At 37.6% G+C, this 27,712-nt stretch overlaps 1 protein-coding gene and 1 long non-coding RNA gene across 5 annotated transcripts in view; one reads left to right on the top strand and one right to left on the bottom strand.

Moving 5' to 3' along the window:
- Nucleotides 1-27,712, top strand: part of Ser (protein serrate) — a 248,246-nt gene that overhangs the window by 73,715 nt on the left and 146,819 nt on the right. The gene's annotated exons all lie outside the window — the stretch shown is intronic.
- LOC147873892 (uncharacterized) overlaps nt 1-27,712 on the bottom strand; it is a 191,397-nt gene that overhangs the window by 42,963 nt on the left and 120,722 nt on the right. For 2 of the 4 annotated variants that reach the window (XR_015535110.1, XR_015535111.1), the window contains one exon: nt 22,714-23,056. This is a non-coding gene — a long non-coding RNA (uncharacterized LOC147873892). Of the gene's footprint in view, nt 1-22,713; nt 23,057-27,712 lie in introns of those variants that run through there. The other 2 variants (XR_015535112.1, XR_015535113.1) reach the window with 2 other exon arrangements.

Genomic DNA, 27,712 nt, shown 5'->3' with positions numbered 1-27,712 from the left:
TCAGCAAACTGTACAGGATGGAGATTGGTAGACAGTCTACTGAAGACCAACTAAAAGATGTTTGAGTTGTAGAATTCTGTTAAATTATAAATCGTTCGGTGTGACCCAGGGACCTGGTAACCCACATTACTGGAAAAGGTTAGACAATATCGCAGCTGTCATGTGAAGTACTGAATGTGTAAATATCTCCATTTGTAAGAAGTTTCAAACTCTCTCCTTCCATTTATAGAATAGACAACATGTTTATTGCTTCAGCACTATGTATCAAGTAACAAGACTTTAATAGTGAGCGTATGCACGTTAAACAGTTTTTAAAGAATTTTTCTTGATTAAGTAAGATTTAAATAGTTTTTAAAACGAATCGTTGTATTAAAAATTAGGTTTAGATAGGCTATTACTAAAACATATTATAGTTCTATAATTAAGAAACGTAACTCCAACTATGTCGAGAAAGCAATATTTTCCTCTATCACACAGGTCCCTCGCCTTGTCGAGTAAACCGCGTCAGAAATATTCACGACCATTTTGTCCATATTCTATCGACGTACCTAGCATTTAGTTTAATTTTTAAATTTCTGAAAGTAAAATGCACATCATTAGAAGATATCTATATAATATACAAGGCTAGGATATTTTATTCTCATTTTACTGATAATTACTTACATTTATAAATACACACAAAATTAATTTAATACTTCAGTTAAAGCGACAGTTATAGGTAACTGGTCTATGAGGATCACATGAACATTTCGTCAAAGGGCAGTACAGTATTTTAAATGGGGTCTCCTTTGTGAGTGCGAAACGCCTAGAATTCTGCCGAACATGTGAACCGTTCAAAAGGACTTGCTCTACACAGCCCTGACTATTATTAACAGCGCTCACCGACTGAAACTGAACTCAGAATAAATTTCAAAACTGAACGCGACAATATTTATTACTCGTGGCATCTACGAAAGGAGTGTTTCTTAGCAAGGCAGCGCTGTTTCTAGATCGATCAGTGTGAGAGAAATTGATGAATGACCACCGCAACTTAATGGTACGTCTATTTATGGCAAGGGCGGAGCGTTCATTTTAACCGTGTTAGCCCTAATAACACGGCTAACACGGTCACTATGAAAGCTCCGCCCCTGATTTATGGGTGATAGTATGGAGGTGAATGGAGGTTCTTGAGAACGCAATGTTGAGGAAAATATAGGATGGACGTAAGAAGTGATGAAGAAAACTGCACAGAAGTAATAAGGAAGTCCATAATTTGTACAGTTTACCGAAAATTGTTAACAATTTGAGTGGGGGAAGAAAAAACACTGAAGATGATGATGATGACGACCAAATGATTTTAGGGCGGTAACATCAAGGAGAAATGATAGGAGGTGCATGTAAAGATAAGAGAGATGAAAAATGCATACAAAATTTTAGTGGAGAAACATGAAGGAAAGAACCAGGTGGTAGACATCAATGTATACGGGGATAATATTAAAATTAATCTTTAAGAAATAGAATGTTAAGATGTGGAAGACTTTAGTCGCTCTTTCGAGGCTCAGTGGAACTCCGTACATTTGATCACAGCAGAACGAATCAGAATAAAAATCATCGTTATACATCTTCATGCCAGCCAGGCGTTGATAGCCAACTAGTTGATGCTTACGTTGACCGCGACGTCTGTCTGGAGCTCGCTAACGGGTGAATTTTGTTTGTTCGGTTCTGCTGCGTTCCAGTGTACGAAATTACAATGAATCACGAAAGTAAGATAGAAGATTAGTTTTCGCTTTTAAAAGTGTTATCCGGGCTAACACGTTTGACATGAACGTTTACCCGTCTAAATATGGCCAGCAGTTTCGGAGATAAATATGCTTACGCCGACACATCCGTTCATTTTATCGACTTTTTGCAATGAACGCATAAAAATTTAAAAACTGTTTGTATAAATACAGGCTTAACCGTGTGGCTATTATAGAGTGCACATGGAATCATTATATGAAGCAATGTTTGTGTTCAAAGTTCCAATATGGCGACCGTGTTAACTATAGATGTTTCAACCTTTCTAATAATCAAGAAACAAATCTCATGTCGGATCCGTCTAGGGATGCTTGATGTAAGCCTAAAATCGTAAAATATTACCTACCTATTTTGTATTTCCACAGTGATTAAAGACCTTCATTGTTAAAGTTATTAGTAATTTCATGCAAGAAGCCGCGGTTGGCTTGTGGATAATAAACACCACTTATTGTAGCGAGATGTTACAGAGAACAGAGTTTGATTGGTTAAAAAAGATTAATAATTAGGACAGCATTGTGAAGAAGATGGCGGTACCGCGCTGCTAATGGGACCCTCAGGGCTGTGAGCACTTGTCCGATAATTGATATAACTTACGATGGGTGTAACTCCAAACAGTGTTACGGACAGGTACTAGTAGCTGTTAATGGCTCCCAATTCGTTATTGAGAGGTCAGGAACTCGATTCCTCGCGGCCACGCGAAATGACTGATGAGTTCAGTCACTACACCAAAATTAAATTTCTCCTCTCTGATATTCGCCGCCACGGCGTAACGTGTTTCCACAGACTGGCCATTTGTGTTCATAACGTGTTTGTGTCGATCTGTTTGCCCAGGTGATGGACAATCCACATTCTCCTTTCTCGGTTAGTTGCCATATGTGATGTCGATAATGAGCGAACAAAGGAGAGTATAATGAGACGAAAAGGAATAAATTTATGGCACCCGACAATATGAAATTTGTCTTGTCGTAATTTGCTTCAAAAAATAAATTTGTACTAAACGAGAACCGAACTGTGGACTGATTGATTTACACAGTTGCACAGCCATGTGAAAGTAATATATAGCAAATGTAGAGTTCACACGCATTTATACTCATCCAGGCAACCTAATTTCGTCCCCCCTTCTAAACAATGTTCGTCATTGTTCCCTGTATTCGTATGGTTACAACAGTCCAAGTTTCAAATGAGACCGCGTGTATTGTGTGTTACATCTGTCAGACTCTCGTTTCTTACTGCAAACTCGGGGTTAAGGTTCCTATGTACTGTCAGATGTCTAGCATGGGGTTCAGATACGATTTCATAAGTATGCTTTATGTAATCACATGCCCATCAGTTTATACTTTATTGACGGGCTATTCTATACCTTTAGATAATTGATTAAAATATATACCTTCATCGCGTTCTGTTCATTTTGTTATTTTTAGATTTTAAAATTTAGCTGAAATAAAATGTGTATTTTCTGGCATAGGTGCTCATTATTCTAATTTTTCAAAATAGAAATTGATTTGAGTCTCATAACTTACGTCTATTAGTCTTACTTTTGTGCCGTCTAATTTAAAACCAAGGTTCCTAATTCAGGATTAGAAGTGACGTTTTTCATTAATAATAAATCCATGATTTTGGACGGAAATACACGTTCATTGACCGGTTAATCGGTGTATATTCATTATTAATTACAGATGGTTAAAAATTTAAAACATTTACATGCCAGTATGTTGTTGGCTCTAAGTACAGAGTGGCCTAAAAGCCACGCAATCCTTTTCTGACGCGTTCTATTGAAGAAAATGTATTGGGTGGAAATGTCTACCTGGTTCAGCGATGTATTCATTTACTCTTTTGATAATGTTTGATGAATCCCGGTGAAAATATCTCTTCTCACGGAAGAAAGTTCAATAGACGAAATATTGTCGATTTGTTTAGTACAGAACGGTATCCCTAAACATTCTGGCAAGTTAAGTAAGAACGAGATGCCAAGTAGTTTTTCGACATTGAACACTCACTTGTGAGAAAGACATCCTTGCAAATCGACTGCTGAAGACAACTGACAACCGACTGGCGCAAGCAGGTTACAACATGACGTGACCTTTGTTGGCCCTTATGTAGTCACATCGATATTTTCTGTTTATTAATCCACTCGAACTGTATTGAATTTCAACCACCAATAGATTTTGTTCCCAGAAGACGCTGCCGGTGTGAAAATATTAGGCTTACGTACACTGATTGCATAAATCGGCGACTGCAGGAAAGTTGAGAATTAGACTGGTCATCATAAAAATCAGTCACCGTGGAAGATATTAGACCTTTCCATTTTGACTGAATCTACTCCAAGTGAGTAACCTTAATGTAGAGAATGGTCACAATCTTCAGATCTGAGGTTTCTCACGTCGATGTTGGTCTTCTGGATTGTAATGGCGTGTGTGAACTTGTAGGCAGATAGAACAACGTTTCGGAGAAGTATCTCAAGCTGGACACAGCGCGTTTTTCCGAAAAGTCTGTTCTGTCTTCCTACAAGTCCGCACGTGGCATTACAGCCCAGCAGACCATCAAAACATGGTCTTCGGGATTTTATTCGAGTGATGGAATTAAATATAACAAATATTAAAAGCATCCGTCAAATTTTATCATCATGCAGTATTTCTGATGTTTTCCGTTTGAGACACGTTTCGCAGCGTGATAAAAGTTTTGTCAGAATTTTGGCATTTGACTTATTTCCTTGCTTTGCATAAAATAGTTGCAGTTGATATAGAATTAAACTGATTCAGAAAACTGGAATGTTTCCAATTACTTCCTCCTATCTCAAACCACTTGCCCATAAATATAACCAATGGAAATTAGGGCTGTGAAATTTAATCCAGGGATTCTGCTGTTAGGTTGTGCGCGTTTTTAACTCCTTCCTATTTATGAAGTCCGTGAATCTTATCCGTATACTTGTTTTGATAAAATATATTTATGTCAAATTGTCCACTGTTTAGCGACATCACACTGATGTTATGTCAGAATGAATAGCGTAGAGACTCCTTCAATCCAACAGTAATCACAACAATATTAAAGACGAATAAAATAGAGGCATATATGAATTATACGAAAATTCAATGCAGATTAAGAGGTCGGTAACGAATATGAGTTTTAATAGTATAATTGCCAGTAAATATGCAAATACGACAACAATAAAATCAATGGCACAAAATAACACACAGCGTGATGATCAGTGATGGGAAACAACGAAAGCGTAGTGAGAGGCTGCAAACCCAAAGTGGCATGGTGTCGACGTCACAGATGCATGAGTATGAAAAAATAACTTTTCACCACGACGACACAGAATGAATAGCGAAATTATGAAAAGAGAAAAATAATATTTAAAACACGACGAATCGAACAACGAATTTACTGCACTGAAAATATCATAAGTCGAGTCAAGTGGATGCAATTACCGGGCGGCGTGAATTCGACCTCAGTTTGTTTAATCCAAGGTTCAAATTCCATTCTGGGAACTGATGTGTGCCTTGTGAGATTTCAAGTTCTCACGGCGGCCAGTGTGAACATGACTGTCTTCTGACGTACGCCTCATTCACCATCGTTAATCATTCTACTCATCGCTGACGTACCAACTACCAGAACAAATATTGATGATGGTAACAGAGATGATCAGGTTTCATGTAACTCGCATTGGTCATTGGCCTACCGAACGTCGTTTACTCTCACAAAAGTTCTTCGTTTTTCCGCAAACCCCCGACTTTACCTTAAAAATGGATCAAGATTGCTTCTTTCAACGTCTTTTCAACTGATCATTCCTAATCATTCGTCCTTTCTGCTCTGTATAACTCATGTAGTTAATTAATTAATGATTTATTTAACGAAGCCTTCAGTATCTCAGACTATAAATCTTTGAATCATAGGACGACAAATGAATTTGAGGGGTTAAGATAGGAAGCGACCGTGGCCAAATTTAAGGTATTATCTCAGAATTTACTTGTAGAGACAAAGACCACGAGAAAGTTCATTCAAGATTACCGGTCTTCGGTTTAAGATTTGAACAAATAATCTCCCGAATACGAAGTAGGAGTGCAATAATGTGTCATTAAGACGGACATAAAATCAGTTGATCATCAATATCGCAGACTTCATTCTTAAGAAGTTATCCTATTTTACGTCAGACGAACTGTTTACAAACTCTCTCTTCTTGTGCTTTTATCTTCTTAAAACAGAAAAGATTAATCGAAAATTAACAAGACGAATTAGGGAATAAGATTAAAGTCTTTCGTTTCTGTTTGCCGCGATCATTTGCAGCATCGACTGGTTGAATTTCAGGATTTCGAATCATTTTAATGAACTCCCCGATGTCTATGATAATTTGCAAATTCGGGCAGATTCAGATACTATGTCGTCACGTGATTAAAGGCATGATCTCATCAGAACTTGTGTGGCCCGGGCTGACTAACTTTTTGTTCCAAACATTTCATGTATGCAGTCCGGGAATCTTGTTCCCCAGTGAGCCTGCCTTGAGGCCACCCAGACAGTAATGAGATGTCATGGTATTAATTCCGTAAAGCTAAGCACTTTTTATCATTACTCGGATAACAAATTAGCTACACAGCTACTGTGCATTGGAAACTCTGACAAATAATCCAACTAAAACATCCTTAAGAATACAGAGTTCTCAACTTTCAACTCACACACATATTTTGTGGTTTTATATTATTATAGGCCTACTATTTGTTAAAAATTTTAGCACCATTTGACTGCGAGTAAGTGGACACTCTGTAATCTTAAACAAATATAAACTGTGTTTAAGTATTCAGAACTGAGTTGCACATATGAGACATAATATAAATTTATAGCCTCTTTACATCTAGTACTGTACGGTGTGTTGTATACACATAAGCTATTTTATAATAAAAGCAACGGGTAGAAGGCGTGTATAGGTTAGATTTACATTTCAGAATTGATTTATCATTAACTGTAACTTTTCGTCATTGAAATGTAGAGGCGCGAGGCAGTTGAGTGATCATAACGTTTGTGCGTAACTTCAGGATATTTATATTTTCTTTCCTTCCCTCTGTTCTCTGAATGAAGAAGAAGAAGAAACAGGTAACGATGGCTACGTAACTTATATTATGGTGTTCGTGAGAATGCAAGTAACGGTTCTCTCGTGTTGGATGGCTACCAACCTCGGATGATAAACGTACATACTGACTAACAGTGTGAAGACAGACAGCTATGATCCTGCTATTCGCTCACTGCACAGAGATAAACAGGACATTACTGGCTGAACATTCGCGTTTGCATTTAAAATAAAACGTTCACGCTGCATCGTCACTCCTGCAAGGAGTACCACCTGTCCCGCTACCCAGCTGCTCTGCCACCGGGGATCTTTAATCGTCACGTAATTGTTGAATTACGTTGCACTGTGGGAAATGAATGCGTTTTCAGCTTCAGATATTATATGAGAGAGTTCATTTTAATGCACAAAAACAAGATGTTGATGGGGCTTAAATGATTATTAATTAACTGATCTTGTTTTTGTTATGTTCTGTGTGAGCATTGAATATACAAAGATCCGTGATTGCCGTTTTTTAGTGAACATATGCATTTGAATCGGGTACCATAAATTTATTAGAATAATACATTACATAAAATATAATCTAATTTCACGAAAAATTATTCTTTTGAGAAGGAAATCAAGAAATTCTCCGTCTTGTATGAAATCCAAAGGTTCTTTGCCATGTTCACAAGAGCACGCCCAATTTTTTAACTTTATTATCGATGTAAGTGTTCCGGATTGCAACACCATGTGGACTTTCATGTATACACCAAATTTTCGGGGAAATCTGTTACCACCATCTTCAGACCTGAAGTTTATGTGGCGTTACAGCACAGAATACCAACATCCTCATCTCTGCGAAAATCTCAGATCTGACATGTAGCCTACTGTGGTTAGTTATCGAGAGATTACGTTGCGGTGACAGACACGCGTGTAGCTATGTTTCTGATATAACGAAGGAGTTTATATTGTATCAGTTGGAACGCCTATACACTACTTCCACGAATCACAGTCCTTCTTGAGACGCTAATAGTAGCTCAATTAGATAATATATTTTCTACCTTCAATGTAACCCGAAGGCTAATTACCGTGTTCACCAAAGCCCGCCACTATACCTCAACCCAAGCCAGATTATACCAATCAGCATCCTAACGCTGTACTCCTATTTATATGCCTTATATTTTACATTTAATTTGTATTGCAGAACTAACGTTCACCATTAAAACTAATTACAGTACTAATTTATGCGTTTCTTATTGTGTTTCAGGTAAGTTTACAGCCTTTGCTTCTGCCACCGAATAGCTTCTGTTATTTACGAGCCATTTGGGTCACTGCCGGTACAAGTAAGTTGAATAAGTTCCACCCACATTCATAATATAACACAGGTGTATGGTAGTAAGAACCATAAAAATATTCTCTCTCGAGATAAAACCCTCGTTCATCATAAAATAATTTTGTATTTCAGCTTTGTTAAAATACTTCACCATGTTTCTCTTTAGTATCAAACGCACGTTATGCCATGTAAGGAGCTACTTACATATAAAAAACACATGTTACTTATTTCTTCTAAATTCTGCATTTCAGTTCTACTTTTCGAATCCACTGTTCGTGGTAACAAGACCATCTCCGTACGAAATACAGAGTGTACCATTTAAAACGAAACTCTGACACAATCGCATATTACGATACAAAAATGATATCAGAAGCAGACCTACCCCCGTGTAATGTACTCTCCCTCAACAACCCACCATGACGTTGGAGTCAAGGTCACCCTAGTTGGTAGGCTGCCGCCGACGCCAGTTGAGCGAAATCTATGTAGGCGCAAAGTTCATTCTCGAACATTACTTAGCATCAAAATCGTTTGCTACAGAAATTCGCCCCTCGATTTTCCGATGTTGGTATCATTCCACCGTTGCTCCATGTTCGCTCACGTGTTACACCGGGGATGGACAAAGTGCCGTAGGAAGCCCAGTTCTTCAGAAACATTGCCTCCCGACATCGGAACAATAACAAAAAACAATTCAAAGCCGCGGTCATGTGGTTAGCATTCCTGTTTCTTATTCGGGAGGTCTCCGTCACATATCGCTCAACAGAACGGCAATTCTGACTGAGGCTCTTTCTAGATTTTACCAGTTCCTCTAGGCAAATACTTTGATTACCTTGAATTTGAGTACGACAACTTCCTTCTACTTATTTTTAAATTCATTATTCATTAACATATTACGCGACGTTATTTATATATTCTGAGCTTTTGGCAGCGTCGTTTAAATAAACCAGAAATAATAACATTAATCTAGTTGCGTGGTAGTCGCCAGACGTCATGCGAGCTGCCGGCCGGAGCGGGGCTAGCGCCGACGAACTGAGGGTGCTGCCCGCGGAATTCAGTGTGGCCAGGGAAATAGGAAGCCAGCTCGCAAGACGTCTGGCAACTAATATAGTTCCTTTTGAAATATAGGCCATAAACAACTGATGATTTTCTTTCATCAGCAAGGTTATAAAATACTGCACTGTTCAAGAAGACGTATCAACAGGATTTTTATCTCGCTTGTTGAGATGTGGCAACTTTGAAAAAGACCTGCTCTCTGAATATTCCTGTGTAAGTGATTAGGCAAATGTCGTTAACAGAAAATGAAATAGAAATTATCACCGTTTTCTTGGTGAAAAATTTGTGGAAATTTTAAATTACATTCGTCTTTAGATGGATTTTTTTTATAATTCTGAACTTTGAAATTTTAGTACTCTGTTTAAGATAATTAGTACGTTAATTTATTCAAATGATGTAAAACGTATTCTTAGCAAAACGTTTTATGTTCGATGTATGATTTTCTTCTACCAAAATTTACTGAGGCAGGCCTACAGTTCAAGGCCTAGAATGAAGCATGTTACGTAAATGATATCTTCGTGCTGAATATCTTGCACGTGTTTATGGCAAAACTGAGTGGGTTCTAATTTAGATTGACGTCAATACAGTAAACTCGTCTCTGGTAACATAATCCTCAAGATGCCGCCTACGCCGTCTGTCCTACTATACCCTGCGGTTTCCACAAATTCCAGAAAGAGAACTGGAAATGTAACGTCTGTTACGTTGAATTAAAATGTGTATATTTTAATGTCTCTTTAATAAAGTAAAAATCGTACAGAACGTTTTATTCATTGGTGTTCAGTTGTTAATTCTTATTTTTTGTAAGCAACACTGCTTTGATAGAATTCGAATGTTTGATATCATTAATAACAGATCCCACCAGTAGATAATCTTTGGTCAGTAATGAATATCACCTTTCCATTTAGGTTTCTGTTTTATATATTTTCGTGCAAAGTTTGTTTAAAAAGAAGTAAAGAAAAGTAATCTTGTCCACTGTACTCTATGTAGGCGCTCGGGGGAGGGGATGTATAGCTTCTACTCATTCCTAACCTCGGCACTAGATAGGGGTGAGTGGTCAGCGTCACGACCTGGCCGCGGTGCTAAGTTAGACCTAAGTGAAAAAGTGAAGTAAGTAGTATTATTCTAATAATTGTCTACAAAGCTTCCAAAAAGCCAAAAGTATATTTAATAGCATAAGAACTCTATATGACCAACATACAAAGAAAAATTTTACGTGATCAAATATTGGAAATAAATACTAAATGGTTCTTCTCTGAGCGTCTTTGACGATGGTGTTAGCTACGTTCTTTGTTTTAGATTTTGTTCATCGTGTTTTTTTAAGTCTTTAAAATTATTACTGCCTGAAAAAATAGGTAGGTTTCCTAGGATGGATTTTCCTTAGTCTTCTGGTAAATTGGTGGGAGACAACTTTTCTGATGAATCTTGTAGACCGAGCTCTTCTCCTATCTGCAGTCAACAGAAGAAGACGCTACTGGAGTAGACGGAGTAAGGAACCAGTTGCCCTTGCATGAGACCACCAATGGAACAATTCAAGTTCATGTTTCCACTACACTTGCTCGTATCTCTCATGACCTTACAGGAACATTAGCGACGATTAGAAGTCGATGCAGCTTAAGAGCCGGATGCACTGAAGTAACGAAGGAAAGCAAAATACCAGGGAACAAGAAAAGTCAAGATGTAATAGACTGGACTCGCTTGTCGCACGCCCACATAATCCGCCACTGACCTTGTTTCATTTTAATGGCGTTCTCACACCCACAGCCTTATATATCATGTCAGCCTCATCTCTTTAACTCTTAGTAACCAATTAACGGACTACTTACTTAACCCTTTGTAACTAATTGTACCACCTGCATGAACAATCTCCATAACTACGACTTAACTCGTACAATTTGTTTTTTTATGGGATTCGTATGATTCTCCGTGTAAACAGCTAATATTTCCTTGAACATCATTAGCTAACTGATCTTTTGTGGTAGGGACTTATTCGAAACAGATGAACTTGGACTTCAGATAGTTAATTCGTGACCTTAACAGTCGCTCATCTGGTAAAGAAAATACCCAATTTTTATTGAACTCAAAGGTCCATTAACGTGTTCATAAGAGCCTACGACTGGGATGCAATCCTGAGCCAGTCAAATCCAGCCCTGTCTACAGCTAGATTTATCAAATGTTCTTTTCTTTGAGTTTTCCGACTGAAATGTAGTAGTCATTTCGCACCTCCTCCAGCCAGTCTCCTGGTTTGGTGGTTCCTTCCTAGGTGTGAAACTTCTTACCGCCATGTAGCGCTCAGATCAAGAATTTGTGGAGCTATACCTCCACTTTTACATACATCAAAATGAAGTACATCTTAAACACACGGATAGCTTTATCTTTGAAGATTTCTGTCCTCTGGTTTTTTGCGCCGTGTAGTCTTGTAGTTTTCCACCAACGTTTCAGAGGCCATACTAAGGTAATTAAATCAAGGAAGACAAGATGGGTGGGACATGTAGAACGAATATGAAAATTATAACTATATTGTGAGATTTCAGGTTCTAGTGTTCACTATTGCCCTATGGTGGCAAATATGAAGATGGCTGTTGCCTAGGCTGTTGAGCCGTTTAGTCTGGTTGTTTGCCGACGTTTGAGAGGTGCTTACTGCCTCCATCGTCAGGACGCTGAACTCACGATGGAGGCAGCAGACACCTCTGAAACGTCCATAAACATCTGCTACACGACGCAACAGCCCATGTTAAAGGAATACATAATTTTAGTCATAAAATATGAAGGGAAGCGATCCATTGACAGAATTCATTGTAGATGGAATACAACGTTAAAATGAATTTTGAAGGAACATTTTGTGTTGGTGTGGACTGTACTGAACCGGCTCACGACAGGATATAATGGCAGACTCCGCCGATAGACTATCAGCTGTTTAAGGACCCTGGTCAGGTGTTCGAACTTGTATATTTGACGATAGTCAGAAACCTGCACGAAACAGAGGATTTCCGCCGAAGAAACATCCGCTGGCCACATAGTCCTGGCATCACAACCACACAGGTGCAGGAGAGGAAAACAAAATACGCTATCACTTTCAACTCGGAGGATGGCAACAATGGGATCTGATTTCAAAATCAGACGAGGGAGAGGACGGCCCATACCGTAGCAGCAAGTGTCTGCGTTCCCCCGAGGTGTTGACCCTACCCCATCGGTCTTATTGTGGTTTGTGTTATGAAGTGACGGGGGGGGGGGGGGGGTGTTGAGGTTTCGATGTCCAATTGAGGAGTGAGAGAAGGGAGGGCTGGACCGACATGGTCTGTAGATTACTGTGAATAGGGAGTGTTGTCAGATAAAGAGTGACTAGGGGGCTGAATATCGTGACACAACTGTCAAACTATTAGCAGGTTTGTGTTTGAACTCCCTCCTAACAACATTATCGGTTTTCACACCCAGCCTCAGCGAAATGACAAGAATCAAGCCAATGGCTCGATGAATTTGCACAGAAATTAATTTAAATTGGAGTTATGAAGCTTCTGCTATAGCTTAATTGGGTGTTTGTTTATATCGTAGTATTTCTATCGTGGTTTATTCAACGACGCTTTATTATTTGATCAGTTTAAGTAGATTTGAATGATAAAGGCATTATAAACTGATGATATTTAATGTCTTTGTAGTTCATTTAATCACGATTTCTACACCTCAGATTATACATCGTCGATTTATAGGATGGATAATGAATAATGAACTAGACAGTATATAAAAGGAAGTGATCTTGGCTTAATTTTAGGTACTACCCGGTATTTATCTAGAGGGACCGAAGAAAATCATGAAAAACTTCAGTCAGGATTGACGGTCTACGATTCGAGATTTTAACCCGCATTAATAGGAACAGGAGTACTAACCATTCGGCTGCGATGTTTAGTGCCGAGTTCAGCAACTGGAATATGTGTGCCTAGGAAAAACCACGAAAACCAATCAGCAAGCTGGAAACCAGAAACTTTTAAGAAAGAAGGCAAGAATGCCAGTCAATCGGCATAGACACCACGAATTAATGTCGTATGTCGTTTCTGTATCTCAGCAGGGAATTCCTGAACTTAAAATCGCAAAAAAAAGACTGACGAAACTCGCGTGATTTCTGCACTAGCTGTGTTAATGTTTCCTTATCGTTCGATTCATAATACTAGCAGAAAAGCCAATAGGTTTGCTATCAATCTTTTATATAATATTTAAGAATTTAGTTCTTACCTCAAAGAAAACACAACACTTCTCCATTACAAAGGTCAGTTGATTAATTCTATTTACAGATGTAATCGTTGTTTGTTCCGAGAATCTTACAAAACAGAAATACACTCTGCGGGTAAAATTAAGTGATACTGGTAGCACTTTGATTTAAAGGGTTAAATAAGTTGATTATATGTGGTTACTATGACAAAGTTGTGATGAATATTTTCACCGACTTCTCTTTTGAAGCAGGGGTAATACGTTTAAACAGTTCACGACCGGACGCAGTTCTTAAATCTGGTACTTACTCCACGTGCACGGCAGAAAAGGCGCGGATCCTAAAAACTATGCTCTTTTTTTATAACAGTACGCTAACCCCATGGGGCAGAGTCCTTCAGAACGTAGCAGTCTCTCATGCAATCTAGAAATTCTCCACAATTCAAAGAATCCGTAGGTTCATTAATTTACGCTAGTCCCTGTCCTGAGCCATATAAATCCACTCTAGGCCTACTTTATTTCTTTCAGATCCATCTTGATTTAATTTTCCAACAAAAATGTTGAATGTATTTATTACGTCTCCCATACTTACTACGTGCCCCGTCTTTATCATCCTTATTTATTTAGTGATACTAATGATAAGTTGAAGAGTTCCGGTTATGAAGCTGTTTATTTTTAAACTTTCTCCAGCCGCTGGTGAATCTACTTCCTAGGCACGAACATTATCCACAGGACTCTGTTCTCAAACATCGCTCATTGTGTGAGACCAAATTTCAGAAGCGAATGGTAAGCGAATAAACTAGCGCGAGAGATTTTGTATGAACAGAACGGCAGCCAGATGCGAATGAATCCCGAAACAGTTGGCTTGTTCCCTGTGGAAATCTCCTTCACAAGGCAGACATAATTTCAACTGTAACCATTCACAAAGACAGGCCGGAGGGTTGGCATTACTATCACCCCACTAACAATTTCATGCACAGGTCTTCAATAAAAAGCTCAGTTCAATAGCCTACATTAAATATTTTTCTGTATATTATATTTCCCATTGGGCAGTGTATATATAAGAGGGATGACTAAATAAGAATACATTAATTTACAATAGGATCTTGATCAACAACTGGTACCCCATATGTGGTTATCCCTGTACCCCGTTGATCTATTCATATAGGCCTACTTGTTCGAGTGCCCAACAGAGCAACTCTAGGTGTAAACTAGGGCATAAAATTCACTACAAATTGGTTTGGCGGTTTAGTGCTTGGTATGAAGCCCTACAGTTGTAGGTACACTACGCATAATATAGTTTTAATACTCCCCAGGCCAAAACCAAAATAACAATATGGCACAAAATCTTCAAGTGAGTCGCTTCCTTCTAAATCATTATCTACTCAATATTTCTGATTAATTAACCACCTCATTCCCCACTATATTATTACTATATTTTAAACAGAGTTATTAAATAACGTAAGAATCAGTCGATAACATACTGTAATAAAAATGACTTTTATTACGCTTCAACAAATGTGGTATTTTATAAGTATATATTAATTAATGGTTTTGACCAAATTCAAATTATGAAAAAATCGAGAAAGTTCAGCTGTGTATTGTGGAATGTGACAAATTCAGTTTCCACCAAACTTAGAAAAGTGTTTACATTATTCGACCATAAAATCACCTCATGTCTTCTCACAATGGTCCGTGAGCACACTCTTATATATGGCCCGGGAGACATACAATGACATCTGTGTACCCAAGTTTAAAAAGAGTCTGTAGGATTTGAGCCCCCCCCCCCCCCCCCCCCCCCCCCACAGCGGTGACCCTGATGACGGAGGTAGCATGACCTCTGAAACGTTGGTTAACGTCGACCAGACGACACAGCGCAACAACCCAGAAGACAGAAATCTTAAATAGAGTATGTTCTGTGAAACTTATAGACACACATGTACACAGTTTAAAAATATTTTACTGCCTGAAATTAGTATAAAAATGTTATCTGAAACTAATTAAGTTAAAATATGTATGTTTGTGCCATTACCTCTCATAATTTTGGAGACTGTGGTTAAAATACCAGAAGGATAGGAACCTTACTGATAATTTTATGGTCCCTGAAAAAAAAATACACATATGTTTACATATAATTTATTGTACAGGGGCTTCAATTTTACGTAACAGTTACAGATTAAAGAAACAGACACGTGTCAGCAATTATTCTGTTCAGTGACTTGAAAACTATAGCCTCTCCTTGTCAAGTTTATTCCCAATATACGTGCTCGCAGATAATAGGTAGAAGACGTTTTGTACACCCGTTACTTTCAAATTAATCGGTGACTTCATACTGGAGCGTAGTTATAAGATGGAGAGCGCAGAACAGATGTCACGAGGTTAATTTGTGTTAGCATTTGTATTTACTTCTTTGATTCATATATCTTTGGCTCGCATGAAAAACAGAAGACATATATGTTAGTAAAATACCTACTTTCTTTTCGTGAGAAAAAGCTTTTGCTATAAAAACAAGTAGACACTTGTTAGTTACAAGTCATTAAATACAACCCACAGTTTTTCTGTAATATTGTGCTTACTTTTAACTAAGGAAGGTAGGCGGCATCAGGTAATTTATTCTTGTTCATTTGTCCTCGGCAAAACAGAGCCTTTTTTACGCAAGTTCTTCTTCATCCCATTTCTATTGATGAACGCGCTGAATCCAGTTTGTGTTCTCTGTTTCTCGGAAAACATTATTTTAATAACATTACGTAAAATGCAGACTTCGTGGAAAGAATGAAAAGTATGCAATTTAAAATTCGTTGACAGGATAGAACTTTTAAATCAGATCTAACATTTTAAGATTTTCTCTAAAAATCACTAGCCACATTCTGTATGTTCAACTTTTTCAGACATAATTTTTAGGCAGTAACATTAAAACATGCCAATATCAAATCCCATTAAGTCCTTACCAGTCCACAAATCGAAATAATTATTCTAACCGATATGATTTTTTGTAAATATTTTAATAAGACGCTTTTTTCTGGTGATGAAAACAGAGATCGTTAAGTTTGTGTATCTCTGTTATATAATTTCATACGATAATAATACAAGAGACAGCTCAGGTGTATAATAACAGTTTTTGTGTGAAAATTGTACGCATAGAGACACATTTGAAGAACGCAATGAGTAGTCGTGTATTGTTGTGAGAAATAACTTCAACCCTTAGACATTTCAGCACCAACTTCAAGAGTTAGGCTCAGTGGGCTGTTTCACCCTCATCAAAATCTCATAGGTGAATCTGTATTCAATATGTCTTCCACATTCCTTTTCCTCGAGGATAATATTAAATAGTTCCTAGCGAAGTAGAATGTGAGGCTGACTCAGGGTAAGAATCAGTGACTGATTTCTGTGGATATAATAATTTATCTTTAGATTCTATAAAATGCGGGGAAATATCTTCACTACATGGACGGTTATTAAAGTTATGAAGTTCTCACAGCGGCTAAGACGTCGATTGCCGAAGACCAACATCAGTAAACGACTATAAGCACCCTAGAAGCTTCTTGAGATTGTCCCGGCACTTCTGATAGTTCTGGCTGAAGGAAAAGGTGAATGACATGTGAACCGATGTGTTGGGATGCGGGTAGCAGATGTGGCGACAGGTACAAGAATGTGAAGAATACGTTCCTAATTGGCTCGACCATACCAGCAGCGCTGATGGGGAAAAGATCAAAACGAGGGAACGGTACCACTAGCAGCTTTTAATTTTGTCAGAACTGATTAAATCTGAGCACAAAAAATTGTAGATAACAACTACAGGATTTACAAGTTAAAGTGTTTGAATTAATGAGTAATGATACAGAACTGGGTTTAATGGAAGAATTTTGCTAAAGAAATAGTTAGCTGCGTAAATAAAAATAAGCAGTATAGCAAGGTACATTAAATTCGTTGTGTGGTGTAGCTTTTATTGTGTATGAACCAAAGATGACATCAGCATGTAATTAGTCTTTTGATGAAGGTTTGTCGTTTGTCAATGTAAATGGTTTCATTCTGAAACAATGGGCAGATGTACTCCCAGTCGTGTTTAATACGATTTTATGTAACTCAGTGGTCTTAACGTTCATTGGTTGTTTCAAAATTAATCATAACTGGGACATAAAAGTAATAGTTTTCATTATATTTTGTCAAATATTCGAAACATCGAAAACACTTAATATAAATATATATCTTCAAGATGTCACCATTTGAGATCAACTTTTGGTATGACTTATCGTTTAGACAGTGTTCAGCTTGAGTTTCATGTATCTAAAGTAGGATTTATATTGAGTAACTAGGGAAAAAATTGATTTTAGTATAGACCCCCAGTACATATACTCAGTTTAAGATTTGTTGGTAGACAGCATTTCAGTTTTTTGTTTCACATCATTAATAATTTATATTTACTGAGTAACACGGTTTTATAACAATTAAGTATACCATGACCACCGCTAAAATTTCGTAACAAAAGAGAGATGCAATTCATCATCACGCTATGCTATCATTCCTCATGGCAAGACAGAAGGATATTAATTCCCAAACTTGGTACAACTGACTTGTTTAATTTTTAGTTACACCTTTATGCCCTTAGCTATAAATGAAAGTGTAGAAGTGGTGTTGTGACTAGAACACATTACAGATAGTGTGGAAGTTCAGCACAAAAAGTAAAACATGATTGTAATGTATAATCTAATAGTTCTAATTTTTTCTTCTCCACGAGACGAACTAGTGCCTAAAGGGATCCTCACATTCCCATCAATGTTTCATCGCTCATTCGCGGGTAACAATGTTGGTTCCGAGTAATTTCAGTAGTTGGCACTTCGATGTCACATGCCTAAGTAATGCAGAAATAACTTTTATTCTAAATCTGATTGTTACTGTTATTAAAATCAGCTAGAGCACAGTACATTATTATTATTATAAGCATGATAAGAATGAAAATAATGAAAAGGAGGCTGGCAATAAATCACAATAACAAATATAAATGTCAAGAAAATTTATGACAAAGATGATATAAAAATGACTAATTTTTTTACAAAGAATATGGCAAAGATAGTGATAATGACACGATGATTACGATATCAAGAGAAGAGTTAGAGATTATGTTAAAGATAACAATAAGGATAAAGGTAAGGAGAAAGGTACGTTAATAACCTAACCTTCCCTAACCTGACCACACTAACTAAAACAAAGAAACAAAAACACCTAACCTAAGGGAGCCAACCCAGTCTTATCTATGAACTAACCTAACGTCACCAAACCTAACCTATCATAGTTTAACCTAACCCAACTCAACCTATATAAACCTGACTATCTATATGATCTTAAAGATTTAACGGCGACTAAGAATAATGAACGCTCGGGCCACCAGCCATGTCAGGTGGTTTAATGCAGAAAACAGCAATGTTTCGAGAACCATCTGAAGTATCCTGAGGACAAGGAAGAAGATGGTTCTCGAAACGCTGGTATTTTCTCCATTAAACCACCTGACATGGCTGGTAGCCCGAGAAGAATTAATTATTCTAACTTAACATATGACTTTAAAATAATTAAAAAATAAATTAACGACACCAAGGGCGAAAATAATTACACATATGTTGATAATATTATATAGATAATGATAAATTCGCAGAGATAATGATGAAGTCAAAGACAATGATATTGAATTCATTAGTGAAACGTAATTATTCCAATTCCTACTGAGACAATGATAAAGTTAAATTCAATTAATTTATTAGAGTGCTTGGCAACATCCAAAAGAGGCCAATAACAGCCAAGCACTAAATTCAATTTAATTCATTTATTAAAGTGCTTGACAACAGCCGAAACGGCCAATAATAATTTTCTGATAAAGTTAATTATAATGATAAATATAACTATTGATATAATGATAATGAAGAGAAAGAAATTATATATATATATATATATATATATATATAGAGAGAGAGAGAGAGAGAGAGAGAGAGAGAGAGGCCTAAGTCGCATGAGAAAACTTAAACCAATACAAACAGTTTCAGCACCTGTGCTCATACAGCGCTAACGGTTCCCACAAGTGAACCCACATATTTCATTGAAAGTCAATTAATCATTTTACACAGCAACAGAATCTTGTCAGTGACAGTGTATTTACGGTACATAACAGTGGCATGCCCACATTATGATAAAGTGAAGACGATTCTTGAGTCGCATTTGATAACCATCAGAGACCATCAGGTAGGGACAGTCTGATTTGTGGAATGAATATAAATCATTCTTCTTGAGGCACTGAGGAGGGATGTTTCCCAAATGATGGCATTAAAATTAAGTGTGTAATGACGGTAGACAGCGCGTAGTAGTGCTATTAGCCATTAGATGCTTTATACTTATTCTGCGCCATTGCTGAATAAATCGCCTTCAGCAAACATATTATTCTCAATCAGTAATCCACTAACTTGACTTATGTAACCCAACAGCTAACATTATTATTCTTTATCTCTATAGTTTGTCTATTCGGTCTTCAAAAATTTCATCCCTTTTAAAACCAAGTCCTTATAAAGTTGAGACTGATGCCCGAGATTTTTAAGTTTAACGGCCCTGATTTCTGCAGTTCCTATTGTAACCGTCAGAGGGACTTAGAAAATCGGCAATGCAAGCTAATGGTAAAAATATGGTTCATCCTACAAAATAATACATCTTCACTTAGTCATTTCTGTAAAATCCAGGTAATTTTGTTTTAACAGCTAGGTTCAGGGGAAAGATATTTTCAAATAAAATTATTTTCCAATATGTCAAAACTGATTCAAATATGCGAATGAAAATTATAATCAAGACCTAAATACTGAAATACTTGTCAGATCAGGTGATAACATTGATACAGAAACATTATGATAAACAGATACGAACAGACATGTACCAGCTTCAGGCATAGTAGACAATTCTAATCTCACCTGAATTACAGAATAACTTGACTGATGTTTTTTCTCTCGTAATTTTACTAATTTTCTGCAGGCGATTTCCAGGAATTGAATCTTAAAATAGATCACAGCCTCTTCCTTAAAAATAGTTACTCTTTTTGGTCATTTTTTCGCATCATTCCATGTTTTAAAATTCTGTAGTTATGACAGCGTCACTCAGCAACATATGAACCATCAATCAACATGTAACATAGGTTTTCGTTTCGGTATGAAAGCTTATAAAAAGTGACCATTCGCCCGGACACGTACCACGCATTACACTGACTCTGCATCGCTTTTACTGATGGTAATAAAGTGGGGTCCATTTGTACCTGACGTGTAGATCAGTCGGTGTTTATGTCTTCCGCTAACGTGCAGTTCACTTCTATTCATAGCCTGTAACCGACTCTGGATACAGATTTCACGGGAACGTTTTATCGAAAAAAAAGTAAATCGAAGCAGGTAATAAGTACGAAATAAGATTTTCAGTCAATACAACAATTTTATTAATTTTTTCGTCTGGGAATACGTCACTTGGCTATATGATTTAACGCCAAGCCATTATCCTCAGGTACTCAAACGTTTTGAATCACGTATTTCAATTTAAACGTTTTATATGTTCTACATTTTGAATAACTTGTTTCCAAAGATCCTGATGGCCAGAAAATGATGCATTGCTTTGAAACACGTACCCAAGTGAGATTATGTTCGCATATCAGAAAATCAGTTAAAATGGTGTGTTGACTGAAAATATAATTTATTCATGTCACACGCACACACAAGTTTGACTCTGTTTAAGATTAAGACTTTCTTTCTTAGGACGACTTTCCACTGATCCGCATGTCTTCTGATTTACTTTCTTCACTGGTATCGTAAAGTAAATAGAAGACGAACAATTTATGACACTGAGTATAAAATACATTTGTTATCTTAGATTAGTACTGTATGTGCGTGATAGCTTTGGATCCATTCCGGTCTTAACGTTATTCCTTACCCATTCATCCATTGCCGTTAACACATTTTTCGTTAATTAGGCAGAAAATTGGATGCATTTTAAGAGTAACTAGATAAAGTATATATTATTATCATCATAATGGCGACTTTTTATTTGATTTGTTTGACACGAACATGCAAGGTGTTTTAAGCCTGAAATGTCATGTAATTCAATTCCGCCGTGGTGCTGGCATGCCTTCTCGTGGAATTGTCTCACGTACAGTCAGTTCTCACGGCCGGGCACAAGCTCAGAAGTCATGTAGGTGCCTGGATGCTTGGAATACCGTTATATCGTCATCTCGCACTTGTATCGATATCTCATCACCACGTCCTGCCTCCACCTCGGACAGGGAGTTCAGTGTCCTTACTACCACGAATTACAACCACAGACCGAAACTGACCTCCCAAATGAGCGTTTCTCTGACAAACGTAGAATATTAGAGAAACAGAAAAATTGCCAATTAAAACAATCTGTTTCACCGCCCACGGCTGACTTATTAATAAAATAAAATCTGTTAACTCAACTTTTTAACCCTTGCCCCAATAGGAAATTATATCCCTATGTTACTGCTTATCTTCTGAATTTATTTAAATATTAAATAGCACGACGGCAAGTATGACTGTCTTCAGAGGGACTCGACCTGATGGAGGCAGCAAGCAGGCCTATCTTCGTAAGAAATAGAATGACCTTATATACCCGAAAATTAGTTGTAGTGGGTGTTAATATGTCTAGCTGTATATAGATGGTTTCATATTATTTCTGTTATAACAAGCAGGTCTGGTGTTTTTATGTTGCCTCTTTACAACTTTCTTGACGACCTTCCGCTTGGAAAACATTTATGTAGACGATTAACTAATATTTAAAATTAACTAGTGAGTCACCTGATTTTATTCTGGAAAACTTTAGATAATATCCACATCACTTCTGCGGGGAGGCAAAAGTCACATGTGTTAGCTTATTTGTTATTATTTATAGGTCTGTATAGTTGTTTAGCAAGTAGCTTTTCTCAAAGACATGGTTTTTGAAGTATAAAAAATGCCACATCGGAATAAGTCTAAAAATTCCCAGCAGTAGATGCAGAAAATTCGAAACTCTCTCAGGATAATCGAATACAATTGGGTTGTACAAAATGAAACGTGGAAATACAGATGATATTTTTTGGTGGTGAAAGCGTTTTGACAGAGATTGTACTGCCGATGTTTAGGAAATCTTAACTTCCTCAGTTTCTAAGGCGAAGTAACTGCCCACTTCTTGTCAGTTCACCTTGAAAATGGAGAAATTAAGATCACCGAAACGTCGGCAATACAACCCACATCTACGATGTGATCACCTAAAAAATCACATCGAACCTCCATGAAAGCCTCGAATCATCTATAAAATAAAACATTCACTCGCCACTTCTTACGGACGCGTTTAACAGTCTTAAGTATTCATTAGTCACTTCGGAACTTACATTAGTGGAGCTAATGAATGTCCCGCTCTCAAGTTGTTGTGCTTGGTAATAAAAAGACGTGGCGGTCAGGTCGCTTAGCCAGTGGAGGTGGAAGAATCATCATACTAGCAGATAGTTGATACCTTGATCACGTTTTGGCCGGGCCTGGACTCGTATTGCGGGTTGCAGGGGTCAAGGCGCTGTCCATCCGTCAGTGCAGAGGACCTGTCAGGAGCAAGTTGTGGCCGGTCGGTCGGTCGGTCGGTCAGACAGGTACAGTCTCGTCATCCTGAAAAATAATGAATAGCAATGACCTCGCAAGAATTAAATTTGCGCCATACTCGCCGGATAAAGAATTAAAAACATTGCGGAAGCTGAGTCACCATAACTGAGAACCTAACTAGTGCATTTATAAAGACGTTTTTCATGAGCTCAAATCTAAAAGTTTGTGAAGATAGTGCGTTTTTAAAATAAAAAGTTTTCTGGGCGTCTTCCTTCATCTAATAAAAACATAATCCGGAGATAGGGATTAGCTCTATCGATTGGGCCCAACTGAGTAGGTCTACCTGAAAACGGAGATAGAGTCCAATCTCCGAAACGTCGTGTAATTTTATGGTTTTATTAGACGATGGAAAACGCCCAGAAAACTTTTTATTTCAATAACGTTTTTCATGAGATTTTAATAGTTGATTATTTGGTGAAGAAGTTCCTCGCCTGTTTACGAAACCAAAAGTTTAGTTTACCATATTCCCTCACCTGAGCCAGATGAATCTAATCCACATCCTCACACTCCATTCCTTTAAAGTCCAGATAATATATTATCCACTCATGATCTCGCAAGCGGTCTATTTCTTTGGGTTTTCTAACTAAGACTTTTTACAGCACTCCTACTCCGATTCCCAAGTTCTCAGGTTCTAATATCAGCCTGGTGATTGGCTATCATGACTGAAATTTCTCGCGGTTTTTATCAGTCTGTCCTTGCATATACCTGGAACATAAATTAGTACGACCGCTTCCTTACACATTATTTTCATTTCATTATATATTAATTATCCTATCATTCTACGCTTTCTTCTTGAGCTGCTGACAGCGCCGTTAAAGATACCACAAACCACAAACATACTATCGTTTTGTTTTAGGACCTCCTAGGGTACCTCCAGGCAGCACTGACTCTTTCTGCGAACGCGGTACTAGAAAACGAAATAATCTTTGAGCCAAACTTGTCGGTTCAGAGGAGGCGTTGAAACTGGGTTACTCCACAAATAAAAATCACAAGACGTGAGGGTCTGATGAAGAAGATGACCATAAACCTTCAGTAATAAGTGTCACCAAACACGTCACTCAATGTGGCTATGGAGTTTCAAGCTGTGTGTGTCTTTGCCCAGTTCTGTTTAAAGTTGGCGTGCAGTCTCTGCTCGTCTATTAACTCTGGGAAAGTCCTTTTCAAAAACATATAAGCTTTTCTTTGTGACGTTATTGTATCCACTAAAAAGTAAGGCTAATTATTCGCATGCATTGGTTGTTTTTATGTTTTTATTCAAAACCGACCAAACCTGTAGTTTTGAATTTATCAGCCCAATAATGTATCGTAGACCGTGCATGGACATCATACCAAGGAGGTTTTGTTCAAATTCTCTAAGATACGTACGAAATGAATATATGTTTTTTACATCAATGTCGTAGATGAAAATGCAATGTTGGACTGCATATTTACGTACCATCTTGAACACTAGATTGCATTCATTCTTGATAGAGGAGTAACCGATAACACGGCAGACAGAAAGCTTACGTCTGATAAGGTCTGTGGCCGCCAGCGGCATTGCGTTGTGAGGTCCAAGTACAATACCACAACCCGGTACAATTATGTACTCATTTCTCATCTCTCCCGCTAGTGTATGATCTCCTTCATTACCCTATAATATTTTTGTATGACTCTGGCGCTCTGGTGCAGTTATTCTCAGTAATCCGTTCTCAAAACACCTTAGGTCTACTCACATGGTCTTCGCTTATGATGAAATGCAAAATATCGCACTCATGGAAAACAAGTTAAATTATGATTCTATGAAGTTTAATCAGTGCCTCTACACAACACCATGAAGAACGGGAGCAGATGTAAATACCGATTAATTCTTAAACTTTGGGCTATTTGCTGACGGTAGGTTCGAACACTGTCCGTCCATTTTAACTGTAGACAAAGCGTCTCCCTCATTCATATCACAGGTGACTGGGTGGGGCCAAACCCGGTCTGGACAGAATGGCGAAAAAGCCAAGTCTGGTCTTTTAGCCTGAAGCAGTTACTTTGCCGACTGCCGCTTGGGACTGTAGCCTTGAAAGAATTGGTAGATGCGAGGTCCTGAAAAAACATTGCCCCTTGGCTATCAGTACGCCACTTGGCTGTATTAGCTTGCATAAAACTGAAAGCAAGATTCAAATTTCATTTCAGACATTTCTTGCACTGGAACTATCGCATGGTAGCTCAATCAGCATAGTATCTGTTAACGGACTGGATGACCGGGGTTTGACCACCGGAAAGTCATAGTTACCACTAGGCTTTAAAAGGGCTAGTACCCTTTAGATTATAGGCATTACGAATATTTTGTTCATAATTGCATGTAGACACTTGGTCTAAATTACAGACCAAGACAACAGCGTTCATTACGGGAGGCTGAAATAAGGACCCGTATGTTTTCCCTGAAGACAATATTTTTAACTCAGAGTGTAAATGAGGATATTCTTCTCTTATTTCATGTGGAGACTTCACTCATCTTAAATGACGCTACCTACCCGATGGTTATTATAAACGTTTATTTTGCTCATTTTATGTGCTGACAGCAAGGGTATGTCGGCGACGTGTAGGCCCCACTGACATCGAACACATGATGTTTAATTAAAAGTGTTGAGGATGTTCGTCTGAGCGTTTACTGTCACTGTCATATTTTAAATATGTGCCTCCTGTGTAAGATGACATCTTCGTATTTTTCTCTTCCTTATATGAATTGCTGTTTATAGCTGAAAAAATGTACTTCTTATTCTCAGAGCACTGCGTAATTATTAGGGAATTTTACAAATATTTTAAAATTTGTATTTGGTTTTTGTTTTAAACGTCATCCTATACAGATTCATTACAAGCGTGTCGCGGTTCTTTCATTCATACAGAGATCTGTGACTGAAAACAATGACTGGCGAAGTGCGATTAATATTCATTCTTTCCTTACGTGGAAAGCAGGCTCAGATATATCGAAGAATAGTTTATGCTGTATCATAAAGAAACAACTGCACAGTTACCAAGTACAGTTATACTGATTGAATTCGATATAGTTACCCGCAAATCTAATCGGAGTAATTAAAATATTTTTTAAAGAAACCTGTAAAGTCCGTGAGGGAAAGCATGTCTGAAGTGTTTCCTATTCAGAATGGTTTGAAACAGGAAGGTGCTTTATCACCATCGCTTTATATCTTTGCTTTAGAATACGCCATTATTAAGGTTCAAGAAAACAACGAGGGATTAGAACTGGATGGAACACGTAAACTTCATGTTCTTTTCTGATCGAAGGCTCTATTATACGCTGGTAGGAAGTCGATCTAATAATAAACACGGAGAAAACTAAGTAGGTGATATGTTCATGTCTTTAAACACACTGGCGAACAAAATATAACATAAAGGTAGCTCATAAATCCTTTGTAAATGTGGCAAAGTTCAAACGATAACAAATAAAAATGTAGATAATGTTTGTTGATGGTTGTTACACCTTATTCCCATCTGGTATATTAAAACATAACGATTAAATTACATAAAACTGTCGTCTTGCTTGTGCGCGCGCGCACGTATTCGACAACAGGGTGGAGAGGAGAATATTTGGACCTAAGAGTAATGAAGTGGCAAGAGTCTGAAAAACTTGCATAATGAAGAGACTTATAATTTGTAAAAGACGAAAAGTATGTCATACGTTTGGTTGGAGATCCTGAAGGGAAGTACCACTCGGAAAACCTAGTCAAACGGAAGACAATATTAAAATGTATCTTAAGAAAATGTTGTGTGAAGGTGTGGATTGAATTCATCTGGCTCAGTGGCGGGCTCTTGTGTACATTGCGACAAATCTTTTGATACCGTAACGGTTCGGGTATTTCTTGACTAGCTGAGAAACAATCAGCTTAAGAAGGGCTGTGCTACGTGGAGTTGGCCTAATATTTATACTTTGCTGTATCATGAAAGAACAATTGCACAGTTGGCAAGTACAGTTGAACTCAATTGGGACTGTAACAAGCCTATTACGAAAATAGAACAAAATATACATTAAACTGTCATTTTAATCCAGTAAAGTAAGTAGCACTTTTCTTAAATATTTCAGTGGTTCCGAGAAGACGTTTCATTGTAACCATCTTCAGCAATAAGGTGTGTTAACAGTGACGTATACCATCTGTGCTATCTAAGGCCGCTAATTCCTTGCCTTCAGACGGAAGCTTAATCGTTTGAAGCCAAAGCCCGTCTGAGTGATATTTAAACATTCGAGCTCCTACCTCGAAGAGAACAGCGCTTCTATATTACCAAGATCAACTGGCTAATGTCGTTTCGGTAATAATCGTTGTTTATTCTGAGAGTCATGTCAAACTCACAGAGACGCTGTGTGAGTAAAGTGCAGAATTAATTATTATTAAAGCAGGTCGTTCATATACTTAGCACTGGGCTTTAAAGGATTAAAGTGAACAAAATTATACTATAGTTCTGTATATTTATTGCAGAATTACTTATTACATAAGGCTGAGTCATTTCTAAGAAGCCAACAGTCGCTGAGCCACTCAAGAAATTCCTAAAATTTAATGGTACCCGAAAGTTCATTATTGTGTTTGCAAGAGCCCGCCACTGTTTCCTATCTTGAGCCAGATGAATCCAGTTTGTCACCCAATCCTATTTCTCTAAACGCTTAGGTCGTTCCAAAGAAACTGT

This window comes from Zootermopsis nevadensis, unplaced genomic scaffold, assembly GCF_977971745.1.
Source record: "Zootermopsis nevadensis isolate Lab colony 2312 unplaced genomic scaffold, Znev_1.0 Znev_ptg000013l, whole genome shotgun sequence".
In the NCBI taxonomy this organism is placed as follows: domain Eukaryota; kingdom Metazoa; phylum Arthropoda; class Insecta; order Blattodea; family Termopsidae; genus Zootermopsis; species Zootermopsis nevadensis.
This window is presented reverse-complemented; position numbering and strand designations above follow the sequence as displayed.